A 26,660-nucleotide genomic window follows, 5' to 3' on the forward strand; every position below is an offset into this window, starting at 1 on the left:
GGAACCAGCCCGCTTCACCTGGAACCAGCCCGCTTCACCTGGAACTAGCCCACTAGCCCGCTTCACCTGGAACTAGCCCGCTTCACCTGGAACCAGCCCGCTTCACCTGGAACCAGCCCGCTTCACCTGGAACGAGCCCGCTTCACCTGGAACCAGCCCGCTTCACCTGGAACCAGCCCGCTTCACCTGGAACCAGCCCGCTTCACCTTTAACCAGCCCGCTTCACCTGGAACCACCCCGCCTCACCTGGAACCAGCCCGCTTCACCTGGAACCAGCCCGCTTCACCTGGAACCAGCCTGCTTCACCTGGAACCAGCCCGCTTCACCTGGAACCAGCCCGCTTCACCTGGAACCGGCCCGCTTCACCTGGAACCAGCCCGCTTCACCTGGAACCAGCCCGCTTCACCTGGAACCAGCCCGCTTCACCTGGAACCAGCCCGCTTCACCTGGAACCAGCCCGCTTCACCTGGAACCAGCCCGCTTCACCTGGAACCAGCCTGCTTCACCTTTAACCAGCCCGCTTCACCTGGAACCGGCCCGCTTCACCTGGAACCAGCCCGCTTCACCTGGAACCGGCCCGCTTCACCTGGAACCAGCCCGCTTCACCTGGAACCAGCCCGCTTCATCTGGAACCAGCCCGCTTCACCTGGAACCAGCCCGCTTCATCTGGAACCACCCCGCTTCACCTGGAACCAGCCCGCGGGCCGCTCTCGACACAGTGTGAGTGTGCCGGAAATTCACACATTTAGGCTTTAATATAGCAAACGCCTTTCCGCCAAGTTAGCTGTAACCTCTCGATGCCGGCGATAGATCTGGCGCTAATGGAGCCGAACCTTTTAATGGATGTAGCCGCCGCGCTACCAACGTTAAGTCGAGTTACTACACTAGTACACGTATGATCAATGCAATAATGAACACATATATATATATATCTTGTCATTTTAAACAAGTTACCATTCATTCATTCATCCATTATGCGTCAAATTAACAACAACAGAGAGAGAGCGAGAGAGAGAGAGAGAGAGAGAGAGACCGAATTAACTCACTGTTTACGTGGTCGAGGAGGGCTTGATAAAGTGTATAATTATGTCCACTGTTGTCCCACAGTCCCAGACCGTTGATGTATATCCACTCTGTCCAGACTGCATCCAGCTATTAGCCAAATAGCTTGTTGTTGTTGTTGTTGAATGCGTCTGTCTTTGCCCATTTCTGCGTCGAACAGCCTGCAAACTACCTGGCGTTCTATCGCCCTGCTCTAAGACAAACTCTAACCTTAACCAACTTTGAAAGAGTGCCTAAGCTTAACCGTCGAAAGAACTTGCCGTCACGCTCTAAGACAAACTCTAACGTTACCAACCTACTTCGAACGAAGAGTGGCTAGGCTTTCCCAGTGTAGAAACTGGCGTTGGCCAATCAGAGAGCGTCTCCGAGAAATGCGGCTACGGAAATTATTGACGCTGCTTGCTTAGAATGATATAGACCGCTTCAAAACGCGCCCGGTTTCCATCATAATACATCATATTTCAACGCACAGCGAATTACGCACTGATTGGCTGCGACAGTACAGCGATGAAACCAGTGCACGCCCACTGTGAGCGCTATGCGTCTAGCCCAGGAGAAATGCGGCTATGGAAAGTATAGAGGCGGTATTATTCTCTAGCAGACAGTCACTTCCTGTTCATGAAAAAAATAATTATATTTGATATATTAACGGTATATTGTGCATTGGAAACACAAACATACTTAAAATGAGTAAATATTATTCATTTTAAACATGTTTATTTGATTTCTTCTTCTTCTCTCTTTTCACCAGGGAGAGCGGCGCTCTAGCGCCCCCATTGACCAGCCGCCACTGCCTTTAAAGGGGAACTCCAACATTTTGGGAAATTAGCTTATTTAACATCTTCCCTGGAGTTAGACAAGAAGATACATACCTTTTTTGTCTCTGTGCGTGCATTTTAGCTTTGGGAATAGACGCTCCGTTAGCATAGCTTAGCTTCATCACTGGAAGTGAGGCAGGACAGTAGCCTTACAGTGCCTTACAGTGTATTGCAAGGTCTGACATTGACCAAACTTGATATGCATGACATTGGTGGGCTCTAGGTCAACTCCTGAAAAGGGGGTCAATGTCAGACTTTGCAATCAAAAGTTAGGGGGCTAATAACCCTTGCCATAATTTCAGTGCGCCCCCTAACTTTTGATTGCAAGGTCTGACATTGACCCCCTTTTCAGGAGTTGACCTAGAGCCCACCAAGGTCATGCATATCAAATTTGGTCAATGTCAGACCTTGCAATACACTGTAAGGCACTGTAAGGCTACTGTCCTGCCTCACTTCCAGTGATGAAGCTAAGCTATGCTAACTGTAACTGAGGGGTACAATTCCCTGACTGTATTGATAAGTATGGTATCATTAAACCACTACCGTCTTATGTACATTCCTACTGGCCATACAGTACACAGGTATCTAATGATGAACACTTCCCCACAATGACTCGGTTCCACACAAAGCTGTATTTAAGTATTTATTAGCAGCAAAAGGTACATAATATACTTTACTTTACTTCACTTTGGATGCGCTTATAAGGCAAAGGAATGTGCGTAGGCAAATCAATAACGAATGTCCATTCTCATATTACGCAGGAAATAATCATACAACCTGAATCTTAGGGAATTATATCTATGGTACACTAGTAATATAGCGGGAGATACTGGTAGGGTCCCCCCGGTTGTAAGCCAGCAAGGGTAGAGGATTTGTCGGTAGTAGAGTCTGGGTCAACGATGATAAGGAGACTCCGAGTACAGGAGACGGTGCAATAAGATCTTGATCCGCAGACGAATACAGCTGTTCTCTGTAGCATGTAGCTCCACATGGAAGAAAGCTAGCCGGCCTCAGACTTCTGAAAGGCAGACTCGACGTGGCTCCTCACAGGTTAAATCCCACACACTTGTGGGTGTCGGCGATTCTCCGCTCCATTAATTACAGGACCAAAAGCAAATATAATCCAGCCGAAAAGGGCTATGCAGTCGTCGGTAGGTTATCCAGTGTACATAATCCACACGGTCCTCGTCTAGGGCCCCTCGGGTGAAAGCGCCATGGTAAGCAGCCCAGCCTGGATAAGCACTCTAGCTGGTACGAGGAAACGTTGGTGATGCTGGTCACTGTAGAACTTTAGCCGCACGATACACTATACACAAATAGACTATTACTGACTTAATAAAATAGGTCGAACTCGACGGTACAGCGTTAAACTCTGACACTTCAGTTATTAATTCGCACGCGGTCTCAATGCTCTATTTGGGGCAAAACAGGCCATACTGCACCGCACGTCGTATCGTGGGTGAGGCTTCAACTTTAGTTACTAAGTGCTTCTGTATTCACCTGCGCCGTATTTATACGCTTAGATGAACAAACTAGTACCAGCTTTATTCCTGTCTCATATCCTTGCGCAGTACCGTTCATGTCCAGGCATGTCCCCGGCGGTGACTTTGAACCCGACATTGAAGGTATGGCCATGGCGCCTGTGGACCGCTGTCCAATAGGAGAATGAAATATTATGGTCTGTACTAGGCTAAAGGGATATTCCGTGTATATGTACAAGGAATATACAAGGGATATCAAACGATATACAAATATTATGCAATATATATCAATCAATAAATATATATATTCGGTTTAATCTGATCCTTCGTAACAGCCGCCTCCTAATTAGTCCCACCTAATTAGATAAGCAGAGACAGATTAACCGCACTGTCCACTACTCAATGTCTGTTGTGAGGGTAGGGCAGTTCACAAAGTCATGGGGTCATGGTCGTCATCAATAGTATCGGGAAGCCTTGGCAACTCTATTAGCCTCGCCACGGGTCGGGTGTAGATCCGCCCTTGGACGAGCACTTCGGCCGCTCTGACCTTTCCGTCGGCACCAGTGATCACTTTGCTTACGCGGCCAGCCGGCCACATAGCTCGGGGTAGTGACTGGTCGATAATCATGACGACTGTTCCTTCTGTCAAATTGTCCCTCTCTTTCACCCATTTCTGGCGGGTCTGTAGAGACGGTAGATAGTGGAGTAGGAAGCTGTTCCAAAACTTGTCAGCCAATACTTGACTGTACCTCCACATTCTTCGGCCGTTCGCTTCTTCAGGCCTGTACACTGTCTGTGGTAGCGCGGGGTCCAGCCGCCCCATCAAGAGAGTGTTGGGGGTGACTAGGTCGACATCTGCTACATCACTTGAGACGTAACCGAGGGGCTTTGAGTTCAATACTCCCTCGATCTCCGTGAGGACTGTCATTAGGACTTCTTCCGCCACGGTCTGGGCCCCAAGCACGGCGTACAGGGCTGTCTTTATTGAACGTACTTCTCGTTCCCAAGTTCCACCGAAGTGAGGTGCATTCGGGGGATTAAACTGGAAATCAATCTGGGATGGAGCGAAGTGGGTCTTAAGTTCTGGGCCCATAGCTTGGAAGCTCTCTCTCAGCTCTCTTTCTCCGCCTTTGAAGTTTGTCCCGTGATCAGACAATAATATAGACGGTTTGCCTTTCCGCGATGTGAATCTTCGGAAGGCCATAAGGAATGAGTCTGTGCTCATGGTTGGAAGGAGTTCTATGTGCATTGCTCGGGTGGTCATGCATTTGAATACAATACCCCACCGCTTCTCGGTCCCTCTTCCTTTCTTTACATACAGCGGGCCGAAACAGTCCATACCGGTGGAGTAAAAAGGCTTGTCGCCGAGTCGGAGGCGACAGGGAGGTAGGTCAGCCATCCGGGGTATACTGGGCTGTGCTCGCCATTTACGACAGTCTAGACAAGTCCGCTGGAAACGTCGTACTGCTTCTCTCCCTTGCAGTATCCAATAACGACATCTGATCTCCGCGAAGACTCTCTCTGCCCCGGCGTGATGCACATCCTCGTCGTATTTCTTTATGATCAGCTCTGTGACCTTGTGTCGGCTGTTTAAGACTATCGGGTACTTGACGTCATCCGGTAAGTCTGGAGCTCTCCGCAGACGACCACCCACTCTGATGAGATTATGGGCGTCGCTCTCGGGGGCTAGGTGGAGCAATCTGCTGTCTGACGGGACGGGCTTTGCTCCCTGTAGACAGTCTAGCTCATCGGGAAACGAGTCTCTCTGGGCTCGCTGTAGGAGAAGAAGTTCTGCTTCTTCGTAGTTAGCTGCAGTAATGTCAGTAGTGAGCTGAACCTCTGGGTGGTGCCACAGGAATGTCTTTAGCTGCGCACTCTCAAGGTTGAGGCAATCGTCTATGTCGGGGTCTGTGGAGACGAGTGTGGTCAATCCACAGAACATAGATTTCTTGTTCTCGGCCTCCTCTTTACTCGCTTCCCGTGGGGTGGGTGTAGGCCACTCTTCTTCCGGGAGCTTGAGGAACTCTGGCCCGTCACTGTATAGATTGTGACGGGTGAGGTCATCCAGGGACATTCCCCGGGTGATGACGTCAGCTGGGTTGTGTTTTGTGTCCACATACCTCCAGCTTGCTGCTTCTGTTAAATCTTGGATCTCTGTGACTCTGACTCCCACGAAGACCTTGTATCTACACGAATCAGACCGGATCCATGTGAGTACTGTCGTGGAGTCTGACCACAAGATTGTTCTTTGCACCGGGATGGTGAGTTCACGTTGGATTAACGTGGCGAGTTGCGCTCCTGCTAGGGCTGCGCAGAGCTCTAGACGCGTGATAGATTGTTGCTTGCGTGGGGCTATTCTTGAGGATGAAAGCAGTATGTATTTCTCCTCCCTCCTCTCGGGCACGCAAGTAGGCCACCGAACCGTAGGCTACTTCAGAGGCGTCGCTGAAGACGTGCAGGTCCATCTGGCACGTCTCCGGCCTCACTGTGGGTGGGAAGTAGCTGCGGCGTATGTTGACACCTGGGAGTGAGCTGAGTTCTGTCTCCCACTCTCTCCATGTGGAGGCAAGGTGTTCGGGTATGGGGTCGTCCCAGCCCTGGTCCTTGTCCCATAACGCTCTTACAATCATCTTTGCCCTGGTGGTGTAAGGTAGAATACATCCCAACGGGTCATATTGTCTGGCGAGTGTTCTGTATACACTCCGTCTGGTAGTGCAGTCGACCTTCCCTGCTCCTTGGTCAGGGGTGTGTGTTTATAATGGAGCGAGTCTGTTTTGAAGCGCCAGACCAGTCCTAATGTCATTTCTTGGGCTTCTCCTGGGATGGTCGCCATCCAGGTCTCGCTGCTTGCTGCCTTGTCCTCGGGGGAGAGGCTGCGCAATACTTGAGGGTCGCTGCTGGCCCACTGCCTGAGATCAAAGCCGCCTTTGATCAGGGAGGCGCGGAGCTTGAGTAGGAGGGCCTCGGCTTCTTCTGGCGTCGAGACGCTTTGCAGACAGTTGTCCACGTAGAAACTATTTCCTACACTTTGTCGGACCTCTTCATCAGCTGCTGGGTCCTCTGCGACGTGTTTTTGCAGTGCAAACGTAGCACAGCATGGGCTGCATGTGGTTCCGAAAGGGAGGACTTCCCATTGATAGATGGCTGGTTGCTCGTCCCCGATCCTCTCTCTCCATAGGAACCGCAGCAGGGGCTTGCCCTCCTCCACTAGTCGCACCTGCAGGAACATCCCTTTGATGTCGCCGCTGATGGCCACCTTGTCTTGGCGGAAACGTAGTAACACGCCTAGTAGAGAGGGGCCGAGTGTTGGGCCGGGCAAGAGCTCTTTATTCAGATTTTGTGATCCGATCTGGTAGCTGCAGTTGAACACAATACGATCCTTGCCGTTGTGGTGGACTTTGTGGTGCGGCACGTACCATGATTCGGTCGTCTGATCGGCCTCTTTAATGTCAATTTTCTTTATGTGTCCCGCTGTGATTAGCTTGTCAATCTCAGCGCGATACACAGTCTCTTGAGCGGGGTCTCTGGCTAGGCGCCGCTCTGTGTTCAATAGATACCGCTCCGTCGCTTCTTTTGGGGCGTGGAAGGTAGGCATGCCCTCTCGCCTCAGGAGTGGAGTTGCGTATCTCATCAGTCCGTTGACTTTGACTCTCTTTGTCCCCCGCTCGAGGAGGGCTATAGCGTAAATGTCTTCCTTGGAACGAATGTCTTTCTTTTCGTTCTTAAAGGGCATTGTCTCTAGTGTCCATAGCCTCTCGACATGCTGTAGGAGGGTGGTGTCTTCTTCTGTCACTCTGGAGTGGAGGCAGCTAGTGGCTGCTGTTCGGTTAAGAGACCTAGCGAGGGGGCCTTGTAGTGTCCATCCTAGGCGGGTCTCGACTGCTGCAGGACAGCCTCAGGGCCCTGTGTGGACCCGGTCCATCGGGACGATGAGGTCTGCATGGTCGGAGCCTATCAGCAGGGTCGGGGTGGCACCGTCTATGAGCGGTATAGGTAGTTGACGCAGGTGCACATATTTATCCATCAGCTTGGCGATGGGGTAGGTGTACTGCGACAGGCCTATGTCTTGGCTGGTGAAAGCGTTAGTGATCCTATACCGTCTCTCTGGCTGCCCGCTTGCTGCGATAGTGAAGGAGACATTCTCGCCCTTTATCGTCTTTAGATCTCTTCTTATTGTCCGAATCGTCATCTGGTCTTCGCTCCCCCGCAGCCCCAGCTGGGCCGCAGCGGACGCGAGGAGAAGGGTCTTCTCTGACCCGTCGTCAAGGACGGCGTAAGTGTCCATGACTTTGTCTTGGTAACTCAATGTTACGCGGACCACCTTTAAGAGCACCCGGGCGCCCCCGCTGCTGGCGGGGTCAATGTACATAACACTTGCCGTTGTGCTGCTTGAGGGTGCAGGCTTTCTTCTGTTACTGTCGTGTAGGACGTCTAGGTGGGCTCCGTCACACCGACTACACCTCTTCTTTAAGCGGCAATCGGCTGCCATGTGACTGCGCGCACATCGGTAACAGCGTCGGTTGGACTTTATCCATTGACTCACCTCGTCGGTGGTCATCTTCTTGAACGTGTCACAGTGTGACAGCCAGTGTTCCTTTTCGCAGTACGGGCACACCATCTTCCACTTCTCTTTCATCGAGGGGGTACTGTGGTTTTTGTTGCTCGGTACTGATTCTGATTGGTGCATGACGGTCACCAATCTGCGGCCATCGTTTGCTCTCCTAGGTCCCTCTCTGGAGCTTGGTGTGCTCCGCATGAACGTATCCAACCGTAGGCTGTTGACTTCTCTTGCCAGGAAGTCGGCTAGGTCTAGGAGGGATGGCTCGGGACCGTTAGGATCACGGTGGTCTCTTTGCCGCCTGAAGCGCTCTTGTCGGGTGGGCGGAAGCTTCTCTAAAATCCTCTCGACATTAGAGTTCGCGTACAGTTCGTGCATACCCTTTTCCTTTTGCGCCCCCAGCATCCCTACCAGGGATTGTACCTTGATAGACAGGTCATCTAGTGAGCGATTGTCTGTGGCTGGGGGTAGACGGTCAATATGCCTTATCTCTTGTATTACGTAGTCCCATATGCGTCCATATCTTTGGTCGAGTGCTGCTAGAGCCGCGGTGTATGGGGTAGTAGAGGTGGCATATGCCAGCGCTATATTGTGCGCTCGGGGCACCTTGAGGTGCTTTAGTAGGATAGCATATTTGTACGGTTCATCAGCTCCATCGGACAGCATTGTCTCTAAGCACATTCGTAGCTCTGTGTACTGTGCTCTGTTCTCGTGTGTGAAGTCCGGGAACGTCGGTGTGCCAAGGTACGATGCCATGGATGGCTGGCACATCGGTGAGCGTTGGAGGAGAGGCCTCCTAGGCGAATCTCCTCTTACGTGTCTTGGTGGGCTGGTACCTGCTGGGTACCATGGCCCGCGTACCCAGGTGCTGTTCCTCGGGGCTGGTCGTGCGTCAAGCTCACCCGTGAATTGAGTCGGGGGTCTGTAGCGCAGAGCCGCAGGGGTAAAGCCTGGGCTGTACTGGACCTCCTGGTCCTGTGGAGTACTGTGCTGCTGTTGGGCTTGACTCTCCTCCTCTCCCTCTTCTTCTTCCTCTGGCAGGTCATCTAGATCCTGTAGTCGTCTATTTAGCCTCTCCGCGGTATAGACCGGTTCTTCCCTGTAGCTGGGTCTCGCTTGGACCGGTCGGGGAAGGGGTTCGGAGAGGGGTATAGGCTCTCTCTGGTGGTCGGGCTCAGGGTCGCTTGATCGGGTAGGGGAGGGTGCCCTTGACCCTTGTCTTGACGAGGCCCTGGAGCCCCGTGCGGAGGGAGGGGGGGTTGCCCTGGTAATCAGCTGCTCCATTATCTGCGCTTGTAATCGGTCGCGCTCGGCTTCGCGCTTGGTGAGAACGAGGTCGCGCTCTGCTTCTCTTTGGGCACCGGCAGCGGCGCGCTGTGCTTCGGCGGCGGCGCGCTGGGCTTCGGCCCGGTCTCTTCCCATATTCTCTTCCGTCTGGAGGCGTCTAATCTCTAGACGTATACGGTCTTCGTCACTCCGTTGCTGCGCTTGAAGGCGTTCTCTTTCCATGGAAGAATGTTCGCGCTCACTAAGCGTCTGTGCTTGGAGTCGATCGCGCTCGGTTGAGGCTGCCAGGCTGGCGAGGAAGGCCTGCGCCAGCATCTTGTCCGCCTCGCTGGGGGAAGACGCTGGTTGAGGTGATCCGCTCCTGGTCGTACTTGTTGGAGATCCGTTCTCCTGTGGCGAGTCAAGGAGATCCATCTCCGGGGTGCTCGTCCCTTCTTGTAGTGGGTCGAGTTCCATCCCTGGAGGGCTTTCTTTATCCTGGAGCTCTCCGGGGACTACTTCTTCGGTCTTGGCGGGGGGTAAAGTCATGTCAGGTCCCTCCTGGTCCCCACCGTGAGCTTGGTCAGTTACGTTAGAACCCACTAGGGTCTCTATTGGCAGGGTAGCCTGGTCGATAGGGTCGGACATAATTTTACTATCTACTTTTTCCGCGTTTACCGTCTGTAGAAAGCTAGGTAGTATACTGGCAACGTAATCCTCTAAGTACTGAGGTGTCTGCCGTCTACGCTGCGGGCGATCTATTTTAGGAGAACCGTTTGTGGAGTGTTCATCATTGGCCATGTCAATATTAATACCACTATATTAATATTACGCTAGTTACCATCCGGCTCGAAGGACCAATTGTAACTGAGGGGTACAATTCCCTGACTGTATTGATAAGTATGGTATCATTAAACCACTACCGTCTTATGTACATTCCTACTGGCCATACAGTACACAGGTATCTAATGATGAACACTTCCCCACAATGACTCGGTTCCACACAAAGCTGTATTTAAGTATTTATTAGCAGCAAAAGGTACATAATATACTTTACTTTACTTCACTTTGGATGCGCTTATAAGGTAAAGGAATGTGCGTAGGCAAATCAATAACGAATGTCCATTCTCATATTACGCAGGAAATAATCATACAACCTGAATCTTAGGGAATTATATCTATGGTACACTAGTAATATAGCGGGAGATACTGGTAAGGTCCCCCCGGTTGTAAGCCAGCAAGGGTAGAGGATTTGTCGGTAGTAGAGTCTGGGTCAACGATGATAAGGAGACTCCGAGTACAGGAGACGGTGCAATAAGATCTTGATCCACAGACGAATACAGCTGTTCTCCGTAGCATGTAGCTCCACATGGAAGAAAGCTAGCCGGCCTCAGACTTCTGAAAGGCAGACTCGACGTGGCTCCTCACAGGTTAAATCCCACACACTTGTGGGTGTCGGCGATTCTCCGCTCCATTAATTACAGGACCAAAAGCAAATATAATCCAGCCGAAAAGGGCTATGCAGTCGTCGGTAGGTTATCCAGTGTACATAATCCACGCGGTCCTCGTCTAGGGCCCCTCGGGTGAAAGCGCCATGGTAAGCAGCCCAGCCTGGATAAGCACTCTAGCTGGTACGAGGAAATGTTGGTGATGCTGGTCACTGTAGAACTTTAGCCGCACGATACACTATACACAAATAGACTATTACTGACTTAATAGAATAGGTCGAACTCGACGGTACAGCGTTAAACTCTGACACTTCAGTTATTAATTCGCACGCGGTCTCAATGCTCTATTTGGGGCAAAACAGGCCATACTGCACCGCACGTCGTATCGTGGGTGAGGCTTCAACTTTAGTTACTAAGTGCTTCTGTATTCACCTGCGCCGTATTTATACGCTTAGATGAACAAACTAGTACCAGCTTTATTCCTGTCTCATATCCTTGCGCAGTACCGTTCATGTCCAGGCATGTCCCCGGCGGTGACTTTGAACCCGACATTGAAGGTATGGCCATGGCGCCTGTGGACCGCTGTCCAATAGGAGAATGAAATATTATGTACAAGGAATATACAAGGGATATCAAACGATATACAAATATTATGCAATATATATCAATCAATAAATATATATATTCGGTTTAATCTGATCCTTCGTAACACTAACGGAGCGTCTATTCCCAAAGCTAAAATGCACGCACAGAGACAAAAAAGGTATGTATCTTCTTGTCTAACTCCAGGGAAGATGTTAAATAAGCTAATTTCCCAAAATGTTGGAGTTCCCCTTTAAGTGACTGTGTTTTGTATTGAAGTGAAACAGGCTGTTGTTGTCTGGTTAGCCAATTTCCTCTGCATGTGTCTCTTTATTCATCATCTGCAGATCCTATTTCAACGTGCATCAATAAATATAATAACCAGAAGGAATTATTGTGCTACCCTGACATTTAATTATTGACAGATGTGTGACGTGATGGCTGAAATGCCAAGGGGGTTGAGTAACACAGAGGGCTGTAGCGTGGCGATAGTATTCTACAATAGAATAATAATAATAATAATAATAATAATAATAATAATAATAATAATAATAATAATAATAATAATAATAATAATAATAATAATAATAATAATAATAATAATCTGCATGTCTAAAATTGCCCTCTCTTTCCTTTTGTTGAAACACATTGGTACCAATATAATAGGTGCAGCGGTGGGCCAAGAGACAGTCGTCTGGTAATCTGACAGGTGCCAGTTCTCAGTGAGTCAACATTGTGTCCTTGAGCAAGGCACTGAGCTGAACAGACTGAATGTGAGGCATACGCTGTAAAGATGAATGCATTCTATTTACCGTTTACTAATAATGCACAGTATTTCAGATGGAAGTGTACATGTACATGCCCCAGGGCTTCTTTTGTGCAAACGGCATTATCAATCAAAGCTACAAACCTTCATTTATTCCACCATCTAAACTTCTTGAAGGGGCTATCTTGTAGATGTAAAAATAAGCTTAATGGAACTTCCATAGCCCATCACAATTAGTAGCCTACAGGTACTTCCATAGCATCACAGCTAGTCCAGGTCTGTCTTACTTCCATAGCATCACAGCTAGTCCAGGTATGTCTTACTTCCATAGCATCACAGCTAGTCCAGGTCTGTCTTACTTCCATAGCATCACAGCTAGTCCAGGTCTGTCTTACTTCCATAGCATCACAGCTAGTACAGGTCTGTCTTACTTCCATAGCATCACAGCTAGTACATGTCTGTCTTACTTCCATAGCATCACAGCTAGTACAGGTCTGTCTTACTTCCATAGCATCACAGCTAGTCCAGGTCTGTCTTACTTCCATAGCATCACAGCTAGTCCAGGTATGTCTTACTTCCATAGCATCACAGCTAGTACAGGTCTGTCTTACTTCCATAGCATCACAGCTAGTACAGGTCTGTCTTACTTCCATAGCATCACAGCTAGTACAGATACTGTCTTACTTCCATAGCATCACAGCTAGTACAGGTCTGTCTTACTTCCATAACATCACAGCTAGTCCAGGTCTGTCTTACTTCCATAGCATCACAGCTAGTACAGACAGGGACGTGCACAGGACTTTAGAGGGGCAGGTGCTCAAAGGCTGAAAAGGGCACTGTGCCTGTGCTATTTTTGGGGCATCTTTTTTGGGCGGGGAGGAGCCTTTTTATGCTTTTTGGGGGGTTTTGGTGATAAAATATTGAATATTGAACTATAATAATCAGTGCAGGAGCTCACTTATCCTTGAAAGACACTTTTATCACTGATTTAAAAGGCCCATACATCTCCATAAATGTTCAGGGCGGAGGGAATAAGTGCTTACCCTACAGACCCCAATATGTTAGGACAGCAGACTCGGTTGGCACTGCTCAAAACTTACCTTTTTAAAATAGCTTTTAAATGAATTATTATCTATATTTCATTGTCTTATTTTTCATTATTTCTATAAATTTGACTTAAATATTTTATTATAATTTGTATCATTGTTTTATGTAGTTTTTTATCATTTTATTTGTTCTTTTTTAATGTCAACATATTATTTAAATTATTCAAATGGAACTCAAACATGTTCCATTGTGATGTCACCAGTGTTGGGCAAGTTACTTTTAAAAAGTTACAGTACTAGTTACTTCTTCCAAAAAGTTACTAAATTACTTACTGAGTTACAAATTATAAAAGTAACTAGTTACTTCAGAAAGTAACTATTGTGTTACTTTCAAGTAAATGTGTTACATAAACAACATACACAAATCTAAACTATTTTAATGTTGCTGTGGGACAAAGTGAGACTGGAGGAGGACTGGAGATGGTGGAGGCCTTTGACCTTTTGGCTGTGGAGATGGAGGAGGCCTTTGACCTTTTGGCTGTGGAGATGGAGGAGGCCTTTGACCTTTTGGCTGTGGAGATGGAGGAGGCCTTTGACCTTTTGGCTGTGGAGATGGAGGAGGCCTTTGACCTTTTGGCTGTGGAGATGGAGGAGGCCTTTGACCTTTTGGCTGTGGAGATGGAGGAGGCCTTTGACCTTTTGGCTGTGGAGATGGAGGAGGCCTTTGACCTTTTGGCTGTGGAGATGGAGGAGGCCTTTGACCTTTTGGCTGTGGAGATGGAGGAGGCCTTTGACCTTTTGGCTGTGGAGATGGAGGCCTTTGACCTTTTGGCTGTGGAGATGGAGGAGGCTTTTGACCTTTTGGCTGAGGAGATGGAGGCCTTTGACCTTTTGGCTGTGGAGATGGAGGAGGCCTTTGACCTTTTGGCTGTGGAGATGGAGGAGGCCTTTGACCTTTTGGCTGTGGAGATGGAGGAGGCTTTTGACCTTTTGGCTGTGGAGATGGAGGCTTTTGACCTTTTGGCTGTGGAGATGGAGGCCTTTGACCTTTTGGCTGTGGAGATGGAGGAGGCCTTTGACCTTTTGGCTGTGGAGATGGAGGCTTTTGACCTTTTGGCTGTGGAGATGGAGGCTTTTGACCTTTTGGCTGTGGAGATGGAGGCCTTTGACCTTTTGGCTGTGGAGATGGAGGCTTTTGACCTTTTGGCTGTGGAGATGGAGGAGGCTTTTGACCTTTTGGCTGTGGAGATGGAGGAGGCTTTTGACCTTTTGGCTGTGGAGATGGAGGCTTTTGACCTTTTGGCTGTGGAGATGGAGGAGGCCTTTGACCTTTTGGCTGTGGAGATGGAGGCCTTTGACCTTTTGGCTGTGGAGATGGAGGAGGCCTTTGACCTTTTGGCTGTGGAGATGGAGGAGGCTTTTGACCTTTTGGCTGTGGAGATGGAGGAGGCTTTTGACCTTTTGGCTGTGGAGATGGAGGAGGCCTTTGACCTTTTGGCTGTGGAGATGGAGGAGGCCTTTGACCTTTTGGCTGTGGAGATGGAGGAGGCCTTTGACCTTTTGGCTGTGGAGATGGAGGAGGCCTTTGACCTTTTGGCTGTGGAGATGGAGGAGGCCTTTGACCTTTTGGCTGTGGAGATGGAGGAGGCCTTTGACCTTTTGGCTGTGGAGATGGAGGAGGCCTTTGACCTTTTGGTTTGGGAAACGCTGTCCGCGGGGAGAATATTAGCCAGTGCAATTTTGCTGGCTTTTCCATGCCTCCACATCCACCTGAAAGCATGAACAAGTGTCCCTCTTTGGCTCATACCAGTCCACAAAATCCTCTGTACTCTCCTCCTCTGATAAGGGTGCCTGCACAGACTGGTGAACACTTGTGAAGCCATCAACAGCCTCTTCAAACGCTTCCAAACACTTATTGACATGATCAACATTTCCCCCATCCACCAAATTAGTCTTTATCTCATTCATTTTCCTTGTACATGATCCCACCTTGCGAGCCACTTTGAGTGCATTAAGCAAGGCTTCTGCCTCGTCAGCAGTCGTAGGTTCACCTTTGCCCGTCGGTTTTATTTATTTATTTATTATGACGTGCTCTGCAGACCACTTTTCATTTTACAGACTGCTCCTTTAATGTTGCAGATCACTTTTCACTTTACGGACTGCTCCTTTAATGTTGCAGATCACTTTTCACTTTACGGACTGCTCCTTTAATGTTGCAGATCACTTTTCACTTTACGGAATGCTCCTTTAATGTTGCAGATCACTTTTCACTTTACGGACTGCTCCTTTAATGTTTCACGCAGCACAGTCAACAATATCCTCAACCATGAGATGATCAACCTGTCTGTGGCACAAACCATCTGGGCCCCGTTTCATGTACCTGGATAACTGAGTTAGCCGGATAACTTTAGCTGGATAACTGGGTTAGCCGGACTTTCCGGTTTCATATACGTGGATTTTCCAGATCACCATGCCAACAGATCCAAAAGTTTGAGCCTGCTCGAAAGCAGAGTTCAAGTTCAAGTTAGCCTGAACTATCGCCACGCCCCCGCAAAGAAGTGACAGCCCGTTTCCTGAAACTATTCCCACAGTCTACGATCTGCATTATACCATTCTGAATTACGTTTTTGTGCTCCATTCTTCCAGAGGGGGCTTTTGAAATGTAAAATAGACCCAAAATGCTGATATTAAATTCACTTTGTCTTAAATAATACATGTTATATATACCGTGGCGACGGTGGCGCTCGCTCGTGCGACGTACACATGATGAATGAGGATAAAGAAATAAAACTTCATTCAAAATAAGGGATATTCTAAACACGGGTCTCTCGTTCATTAATGTATAAACAATGAATCTATCCCATCTGGCACAGTGGCCCAGCGGTAGCGTTCAAGTCTGCCAACTTAGCGATCTGGGTTCAAATCCCGGTGTTTCCAATATGATTTTTTTGAATATAATATTAATGATTATACGCCAAAGTAGCCTGGTTTTAAGTTAAAATATTATAAATCTACATGCATTGAGGATGTCATTCTTTATATAGCTCTCAACGTGCACCAAATTGAATTATTCCTATATTGCAAAAAGAAGGACCCCGGTCTTGAACCCGGGTCGTCCGTGTGGAAGTCAAAAGAACAACCCGTTGGACCACATTGGAGATAAGTTAAACATTGACTATACATCAATCAATGGGCAAGAAAGCCGTCTCGTAATTCTGTATAACAGTTAACTAGTTATTTTCGCTAGCAGGATCTCATTTGATTATTCAATCCAGCAGGCAAGTTTAAAGAAATATAATCTGATTGATTGAGGTAATGAGGGACTTAGAATTAGCCTATAGATAACGCATTTAACTTGTCGGCGAGGCGATTGAGCCTATTGCAATCTGTCAATAAAGTCTTAAATCAATTAATCAATCAATGCCGTTGAGAATCAGGGTCTCTGCCATCGATACGTGCTGGCTTTCCACCTAAAACGGGAGCGCGCATCTAGCCTGACTTGAGCCTGACTCTCAAGTCTGGCTTGAGTTAACAAGACTGAATCCTCCTTTGTGAAACAGGAAAATCCCGGCTTTGAACATCGGGTTAACTGAAGCTGGATAATGGACATGTTGATCGACTTAGTTGAACCACGTACATGAAACAGGGCCCTGCTCTCACAGCTTGCTGCTCATGTTGTCATTTGCCGGCTCATGTGTGTTAAGAGCACCTCCTCCTCTTTCATCGTATCACAATTAAATTAGTCTGTGGCTATATTTAGTTTCCACACGTCACGTCCAGAGTGACAACATTACTGAGTAGGGTCCAGCTGCAGCCTCGGAGATTGTTCCAGATTGGGCAACTTCCGCCCGCTCCCACGACATTTCTCCCGGGACAGGACAATGTGCGCTGATTGGCGGAAAGTACGGAAGTATCTCGAAGTACGTCTGACGTATCTCGAAGTACGTCTGACGTATCTCTACGTTAGCGAACGTTAATTGAACGTCAAAAGCCGATGCAGTTAGTTAACACGCAGTGACGCAGCAATGGAGAAATGCAATTACAAGGTAAGCCCTATTATTACCTTGTATTCATAAGATAAGATAAATTCAGCAGCATGGGGAGGGGGGAGGGGAGGTACAGGTAGTAGAAGACATAGAGGTACAGGTCACATAATTATAGTACAGTGGAGAAGTAAAAATAGAATAAAAAGGCAGTGTAAACAATATACAATATTATTAACTCTGGACATGTGCATATGAGCAACAAGGTGCGAGATGAGGGTATGTATATCAGTTATTTTGCCCTACAATAAATATAGTATGTATATCAGTTATTTTGCCCTACAATAAATATAGTTGGAATATATAATCTATAGTCTAAATCTAATCCTAAATTATCTAATTATCACGGTTGTGTTTGGATATAGAGAGATGGAGAGAGAGGGAGGACGCGCTGCCTGGCAGACACCATGACACTAATAATCTAAATGCTAAACGCATACAACTGGACACCCTGTGCAAAGTGACTGTTTGTCTTTCTGTTAGATTTTCTATGTCAGTAATGCATATGTAGCATGGTTTTTGTGTCTGGGTGATTATCTGTTCTTGAGAAGTGTTTTTGCAACTTGTGAGATTACGTTTAGGTGTGGCAGAGCCTGTGTGGTTTCTAAAGGGATTATTGGTGATTACTACTGGTTGCTACATGGTTAGTTGGTGATTAATTATCACAATTCTTAATTAACCAAAATATCCCCTCCCCTCCCGCACTGTACTGTAATGTACTCTAATTAGGACAACACATTACAGTTCAGAGGAGGGGAATCATTCCTCAGCTGGAACCATGTGTCAACTGCTGCACAGCATACCATTGCCCGTTCTGCAAGCCTGGTGTGTTTAAGCCAACGTTTAGGAGCAGGGTCCTAACACATCTGGACGGACACAAAAGGAAAGCAGTGCAGCACAAAGGTATTCCCTGTTGTATTCATTGCATGTTGTTTTCTTGCACTGGTAACTCCTGTAAATGATGGACCAACACGTGGAAACAAAAGCATTGCAGTTTGACATGCACCATCAGCCATAACATTAAAACCACCTGCTTAAACAATTTTTTTCACGATTAAAAATAAACACTCTATAAACACTGGTTATATATCGTATTTGCATCGCGTCCCGCTCTGAGCCTTACGAGATACCTCCTATCTCCTGTGATACCTAATGTATCTCCCACGAATAAAAACACATGCACCCCACCTGTATGGGGCCCCGCCCCTTATGGTGGCACAGCCCATATAACCATGACTCTGGTCATGAAACACCCTTCCTCTATTTTCGTCCCAGCGTATTGGATGCGTGCACCATACGAGACTAGCGGAATGAAAAGATTAAGGAAGATTAATAATGTTGAGGGCTTACCGGAGAGTTGTTTTTCCCTGGATTCTCCGGAGCTTGTTTCGGCGACACATGAGACCTGTGCTGGTGGTTCCTCGGCTGTTGGCGACGGACCGAGGGGCAGCGTACAAGGTTTGGCTAACGGGTCGGCTTGTACAAAGGTGAGGTCTGTGTCAGTAGGCATCAATGTCGGTGTTGGTCGTGCTGTGGAGTATGTTTCGGCACCAGGGCCGGGGCGGCTTGGCGATCGTTCCACTGTAGTGGGCGATGTCCTGGCGATCCTGGAACATGCTGTTAACGCTAATGCTACTGCTAATGCTAATGCTACTACTGCTTCTTCTGCTAACGCTGATGTTGACGCTGGAATGTCTAATAATCCCCGCCGCGGGATTCCGCTTTTCCCTCCTCTTGCCAGCTTCATTGATGAAGGTCAGTCGGTGGTGGGTGTGGGGGGGTTCGCTGAGCTCTATTTACCTTTTTTGCGGGTGAAGGGGCTGACGACGGGGTGCAGCCCGGGGGTACCTTGGCTAAGTAGCCAGGTAGCTTCTTTTTTGTGCCCAGGCGGGGATGAACGACGTTCCGCCCGGCCGTTGCTTGATAGCATGTCGGCTCGGAGGGTGGCAGTATGGACGAATGAGTGGTATACTGCTGCAGGATGGCATTTAGCGGCGGCCAGTGTTGTGGCTCAGCTGGCTACTTTCCTATCCAAGACGGCGTCGGGTTGTAGGTCTTTGGGTCCAACCGACACTATGAACGTGATTCATGTTTGTGGTGTTATAGAGATCTTGACTCAGTCGCAAGCTATAACTGCGGGGAGGATTCGGATGCTATCGACTTTGGTTGTTAGGCATGTTTGGTTGGAGCAGTCTCCTCTCTCCTCACGACTCCTTTTTCCACAGATAGTCTTTTTGGGCGTTCTGTGGAGGCGCAGGCGGTTATTGATTCGGGTCCTACACCGCCTCACGCTGTGCAGCCAGGGGTGGGAGCACGGTCTCGTCAACGACTGTGGCGAGATCCTCGACAGGCGGCCATGTTTCCCCCGCCAGTGGTGCCCTGGTTGGAGAATCGACAGGGTATCGCAAGGCCGACAGTCTTGGCGGCCGAGGGATCGGCCATTTTGGGTGATTTCGGGGTTGGTAAACCAACCCGTCGTCATTTTGCCGCGAGCAGCCCGCTCCCCGTTCAGTCCGCTTTCTGTTACCCTCAGAAGCGGGGCTCTGAGTGTTCTCCTTTGGCTGCGGGCCGCGAACCTTCATTGAAGCGTATGCGGCCCCATTCTTCACTTCTCATGGAGACAGGGGCTGACACCCAGTTGATGGCTGAGCCTGGGTCTGTCCGTGAGAATGTTCCGTCGTCGCGTGGTTCCTACACCGCAGGTTGTGGGTGGGTGGAACCTGGTGTTACAGCTGCCACTAGCTCCAGTGGTCAGCAGGGGGACTCGGTGCCTCTTCTGTTGAATGCTCAGCAGGGGTTACCCCGGCTTCGCCCTCGCCAGGCGGGGTATCGCGCTGTTGCCTCCCACTCCCGTCAAACCGGCAGTGGTCTGCAAAGGAGAGGCAGGCGTGATTTGAGTGGTAGCAATATCACTGCAGGGCTTCGGCATGTAGGAGCCCATGGGGTCCTCAGGCCTTGCGTGTCTGGCTGCGGAACGACTCCTCAGCGTGTGCTGGGGGGGTGTTCAGGGGGTGAGTGTGTGTCCACAAGTTTGATGACCGCTCCTCCCGTATCAAACCGGCCCTTTCTGTCGGGCCAATTATCTGCTGTTCCTTGCGGCTCAGCGTCAGTTGACGGCGGGGGCGCTGTGGGATTATATTCACATATGGCGACGGGAATGTCCTTTGAATCGGTGGATGAGGAGAACGTTAGAGGCGGGGCTGGTTTTGCAGTTTGCGCGGCCCCATCCTCCGTTCTCAGGTTTGGTGCCGACCCTATTGTTAGGGTCGGGCGCGGTGACAGCCCTGGCCGACGAGATCCAATCTCTGTTGGCGAAGCAGGCCGTCGTTGTGGTCCCGAGAGAGGACGCAATGTCAGGCGTCTACTCCCGTTTTTTTCTGGTGCCCAAGAAAACTGGGGGGGTCAGACCTATACTGAATCTGTCCATGTTCAATCGGTTGATTGTAGTGAGACCGTTCAGGATGTTGACCGTCCGACTCCTTCTGCTTGCTGTCAGGAGGGGGGACTGGTTCACCTCCATAGACCTGAAGGATGCGTATTTTCACATACCCTTTTTCCCTCCTCACAGGAAGTTCCTACGGTTCCTGTTTCAGGGCGTAGCGTACGAGTACCACAGAATGCCGTTCGGTTATTCTCTGGCTCCCCGCACATTCACCAAGTGCGTGGCGGCTGCTCTGGGGCCTTTACGTCGTCGGGGGATACGAGTCCTGTTCTATCTCGACGACATTCTGCTCCTCAGCCGTTCAGAGGAGGTTGCCAGGTCTCATACTCGACTGGTGGTGGAATTCCTCACCAGCCTGGGTTTTGCTGTGAATTGGAAGAAGAGTACCCCTCTTCCCAGTCAACAGGTGGAGTACTTGGGCTTGACATTGAGGTCGAAGCCCATGCTTGCAACCCTCTCGGAGCAGCGTCGGGGGGATCTCCGTCACGCGCTCGGGGGTTTACGTCTGGGAGGGACGGTTACGGCGCTGCAGGTGATGCGTCTGCTGGGCCTTATGTCGGCGGCCCACGCGGTGGTCCCTCTTGGCCTCCTCTTTATGAGGCGGATACAGAGGTGGTTTCTCTCTTTGAGAATAGATCCGGTGTGGGGCAAAGGGAGACGGTTGACGGTTCCTTTGTCGATATGGGGGGATCTCGCCCACTGGGGGAGGCTGGGTATCCTCTCCGCTGGGGTCCCCATGGGCAGCAGTGGCTCCCACGTCACGGTTTTCACCGACGCCTCTCTCACGGGTTGGGGAGGGGCGTTTCGGACCCATACAGTGGGGGGCGGCTGGACGGGTCATGCCGACCCAGCTGTCCTGCATATCAATGTGTTGGAGTTGAAGGCGGTCCTCCTGGTCCTCAAACGGCTCGGCCACCTGGTGGTAGGCAAACACGTTTTGGTCAGGACGGACAATGTGACGGCGGCGGCGTATATCAACAGGCAGGGTGGGACTCGTTCCGCCCGCCTGCTCCGGGTGGCGCGCAAACTGTTGCTATGGGCATCCCGCAGGCTGCGCAGTCTGCGGGCGCTCCACGTTCCTGGTACGGAAAATGTGGCGGCGGATATAATGTCTCGGGCGGTCCTCGTCGCGACGAGTGGGAACTCCGCCCCGACATAGTCAGACAGATCTGGGATCGGTTCGGGGAGGCCTCGGTAGATCTGTTTGCGTGCCGACGTTCTCACAAGTGCCCCTTGTGGTTCTCGCTCAGTCGAGCGGATCATCCCCCCTTGGGGGTGGATGCCTTCTCGACCTTTCCGTGGCCGCCCGGTCTTCTGTACGCCTTCCCTCCTGTACAGCTGTTGAGTCAGCTGTTGGAGCGGATACGGAGGGAGCGCAGGACGGTGATCCTGGTCGCGCCGGACCGGGGCACGTCAGTGTGGTTCCCGGTCTTGATCCAGCTTCTGGTCGCTCCTCCTTGGGTCATTCCGTGGTCAGCGATGGCTCTCTCGCAGCACAACGGAGTGCTTTTCCAGCCTCCGGTGTTGGGTCAACGCCTGGTGGTGTGGCTGGTGGGAGGGTGAGTCTGGAGAGGATGGATCCCGCGGTGGTTGATACCATCCGGTGTGCGCATGCTCCCTCCACTGTCGCGGTTTACGCGGGCAGGTGGCGTGCGTTCCAAGAGTGGTGTAAGGGGGGGGGCTGGGACCCAGTCTCCTGCCCCCTGGATGCTGTTCTGGGTTATCTCCAGTCTCTTCTTGGTAGGCTGTCGGCTTCGACAGTGAGGGTATATGCGGCAGCTATATCCTCCTGTCATGAGGGTTTTGAGGGGACTGTTTTGTTCAGCCACCCTCTTGTGAAGCGTTTCCTGCTTGGCGCTCGACGCGTTAAGCCGGTGCAACGCTCCTTGGCTCCGACTTGGGATCTTCAATTGGTCCTCGGTCGGTTATCCTTGGCCCCGTTTGAGCCGCTCGAGCAGGCGCCGTTGGGACGGCTGTCTTTCAAGACCGCGTTCCTACTGGCTGTCACTTCCGCTAAACGCGTGGGTGAGCTCTGTGCTCTCTCGGTACGTCCAGAGTGCCTGTCTTTTCGGACCGATTGCGGTGCCACTCTGCGACCTAATCCTGCTTTCGTGCCTAAGAATATCCAGAGTTCCTTCCGCTCCCGGGATATTGTAGTTCAGGCTTTTCGTCCTCCTCCTCACACTAGTGAGTTAGATGCGGGCCTTCACCTGTCATGTCCAGTCCGTGCTTGGGGATTTACCTCAGCCGTACTCAGGACTTCAGGGTTACCGACCAGCTTTTTGTCTGTTACGGTGGGGCTCGTGCTGGTAAGGCACTGTCGAAGCAGCGCCTGTCCCATTGGTTGTGCGAGGGTATTGCCCTCTGCTACACGTTGGCTGGGCAGGATCCCCCTGGGGGCGTCAGGGCGCACTCCACTCGTGGGGTGGCTGCCTCTGCCGCTCTCCTGGGTGGGGCCTCGGTGGAGGACATCTGTGCTGCAGCTTCATGGTCCTCACCGGGCCCCTTTGTAAGGTTTTACCTCATGGACATGACCGGGGGTTCTGTCTCCCAGGCGGTTCTTGGGTCTGTGGCCTTTCCTGCTTCCCGTCCTTTGGTCGGGTAGCAGGAGTGTATGGGTATGGGCCACAGTGTGTTGAGTCACACGTGGTTCCGCCTGTACGGTGTGTTCAAGGGGTTCTAGTTCCCTCTTGTTCGCATTCAGGTGGAGTTGACTGCGCCCCCCCTTCGTTAGGAAGGATGGGGTGACAGGGCTCCCCGCACCCCTTGATGTGGGCTTACGGGTCCTCAGGGGGTACATCTGTTGGGTCTCGCGCCCGCTCTTCCCCATTATCTCGTAAGGCTCAGAGCGGGACGCGATGCAAATACGATATATAACGATAGGTTATGTAGATAACCTAGTTATATTAGTATTGGCTGAGCGTCCCGCTCTGCGCGGCCCTGAGTTCCCTCTTGAGGGATCTTTTCCTGGGACGGGTTTTGGCGAGGAAGGGTGTTTCATGACCAGAGTCATGGTTATATGGGCTGTGCCACCATAAGGGGCGGGGCCCCATACAGGTGGGGTGCATGTGTTTTTATTCGTGGGAGATACATTAGGTATCACAGGAGATAGGAGGTATCTCGTAAGGCGCAGAGCGGGACGCTCAGCCAATACTAATATAACTAGGTTATCTACATAACCTATCGTTTACCTTGCAGCCCTTCTCTCCTTGTGTTGTTTTTGAAGTATTACAGACCATTGATACCAGGAAATCAACTGGAGAGGTTAAGCTAGACTCTTTTTTTCTCCTCAGGTTAGCTGCTCCAGTAATTACAGAACTAACATATATTTATTTTTTCATTGCCATCATGTATAGTTCCTAGTATCTGGAAAATAGCTCATGTTGTTCCATTACATAAAGGTGGAGATAGAAGTAATCTGAATAGCTATCGACCAATATCCAAGCTATCCTGTCTGGGAAATATCTGTTTCTCTCAGATCACTCTATATTAAACCCACAACAATGTGAGTTTAGAGCAACAGCCACTACTCTAGTTGTAAATGGTATAGTATCTGACCTTGACTGAAGTAAACACTGTGCTGCCTGTTTTGTAGATCTGTCAAAAGCATTTGACACAGTTCATCACTCTCTTCTATTGCAAAGGTCAAAGGGGGGGTTAAAGGGGAACTATTTTACTATTTCTTTCACTATTTGGGCACTTTTACACAATTCCTATGAGTCTATGGAACACCTCTGTATGTTTTTTTTTTTTTGGAAAAAAAAATCATTGTTTTGTATTTCTAATCAAGTACTCAAAAACAGAATTTTTCTACCTCAAGATCTTAAGCCGTTTTGAGGCTGGGCTCCAACCACTGTGTGGCCTGGTGCCAACTGCCACATTATTATGCAGCTGAGAAATCTCTGACATCACAGATATGCACATTTTCAGATGACTCAGTTCAGTGAGGGTGAATATTGTGAGGAGAATTGGAAGAATGCGCCAATATGAGAATTAGAGACATAGATCCTATTAATATAAGTCCACATAGCCAGGAAACCATGCTAAACACTGAAAAAGGCCATTTATAAGATAGTTCCCACATCTTACAGTAACACCGTTACTTTCGGCGGTAACTAGTGCTCTAACGCAGGGGTTCTCAACCTGTCTGCTGCCAAGGCACCCTGTGTCCCATAAAATATTCCAGGGCCTGTCTTTTTTGCTACAATGATGACAAAAGTGCTTGCTTTAAAAATAAGGTCTAAATGGCGTTTTAGGTCTAAATGGCTTAGTACTGTTGACATTACACTGCTTGTAGTAGTAAATCAAATAGCATATTTTTTTAAATAAAATTACAGAAGATTATCACTAAAGTGCTATCTGTTACAGCTGCACTGTTTTCCATTCAAATTGCATATTTGGATAAGTGTGACCATTTCTCAAAAACAGAAAATCATGTATTTCTTTTAAATACAGAAAACGATCACCAAGTTACCATTTCTCAAAAAATATAAATAAATACAGAAGATAAGCACTCGTTCACTCAGTGGACATTTCTAGCTCAATGCGAGGTCTGCTGCTGCTGCTGGCTAATAATACGGTCAATACGTGGGGAGATCTTTGACAAGGCAACACGCATGTCATCCTCAAGCCTCAACTTGGCCCTATATTTTGTTTTCAGAGCTGTCATGGATGAAAAGCCAGCTTCACACAGATATGTGGTGCTGAATGAGGAACATGGGGGGGAATAAGGAGCAGATCTCAGTCGATCATCTTAAGCCTGCTCATGTGGTCCCAAACGGGCCGGTGGAACTGGCTCAGCCCAGGCGCCGGCCACCCAAGTCTTCCCCTGTCCCATGCCCTCCGGCCGTTGTTACCCCTACCTTTCCACTGATGAGGCCTCGGCGGCGGCGGGGACGCCCCCCTGTCCCTACCCTTACCCTTTCCCCTTCCACGTTGCCTGTAACTGTTAAATACAGTCGTTATGGCCGCGTGGTAAGACCTCCTAAAAGAGACTGAAGACACTGGGTGCACTGTTTTGGGGGGTTGGTACAGGTTTATTGTGTTCAGTTCCGTTATTTGGCTGGATGTCAATTCTGAATGTTTGGGGGGGGGGGGGCTGTGTGGTGGACACCTCAGAATGGACACTGATTGGGTGGTAAGGAGGAGTTGACTTAAGGGTGTGGCTGTGCCTTGGCTCTGTTGGATTTGTTTGGAAGTAAAGTTCAGAGACTCGATACTCCGCTCGTCTCATTTATTAACTTCCACACTGCGTTCTTTTTATGTGGATTGGTAGCGAGTGGTAGTGACCAGCGCAGTCCTCCTCTCCTGTCTGTGTCACCTCACCTGCGGGGACACGCTGTGGCCGTGTTTTGTTTACTAAAGACTTGACTGTCATGGCGGCGCCCACTACTTGCGTTTTTACACATGGATATTATCAATATTTCTCTTTTGTCGAGCACAAAGAAAAGAACGTTTTAGTTAAATGTAATTTGTGTTTTGGCTCAAAGATCCTATCTACTGCCCATGCTTCAATGAAGCTAGTACGATGGGCCCTTCCGGGTCCTGGAAGCGGGACCCAAGAGCTTTATGGTGGACAGAGGGGGGCTTCAGGAGCGGATATCGGTGGACCGTTTGAAGCCTGCACACGTGGCTCCGGACGGGCCGGTGGAGCTGGCTCAGCCCCGACGGCAGGGGGGCCTGTGTGGTGTCACATTGAGGGAGTCTCTCACTCCAGAGTTGAAGGGTCACAGGGGAGCAGATATAGGAGAGTGGTAGGTGTGTGTACAGCGGTGATTTTGTGAATGAATGAAGTAGGAAGTAACTGAAGGACCTGTCACGCTCGTTATTGTATCGCCTCTTCCTTCGACTTCCCACGATGTCATATGTTATGATGCATTGAAAATGGGGGACCCTGATGTAAACAAGACAAAAGTCTTTCTCTGGTCTGTATCCCCTTAACAATTGTGTGTATTGAGCTGTACTGTATTGTACCCATTCTGCAATCTGGTAATACAATTTTCAATCAATCAATCAATCATTCCAATAACAACCGCTAACTTCACTGTTAGATGCCATGCTTTGTAGCAACCTGCCTCTGCAAAGGACACTGTCGCACGAAGCGATTTCACTGGATGTCCTGGACACAATGGAAGTATGGATATATTCG

This window comes from Notolepis coatsorum, assembly GCF_963971535.1.
Source record: "Notolepis coatsorum genome assembly, chromosome: 17".
Classification (NCBI taxonomy): Eukaryota; Metazoa; Chordata; class Actinopteri; order Aulopiformes; family Paralepididae; genus Notolepis; species Notolepis coatsorum.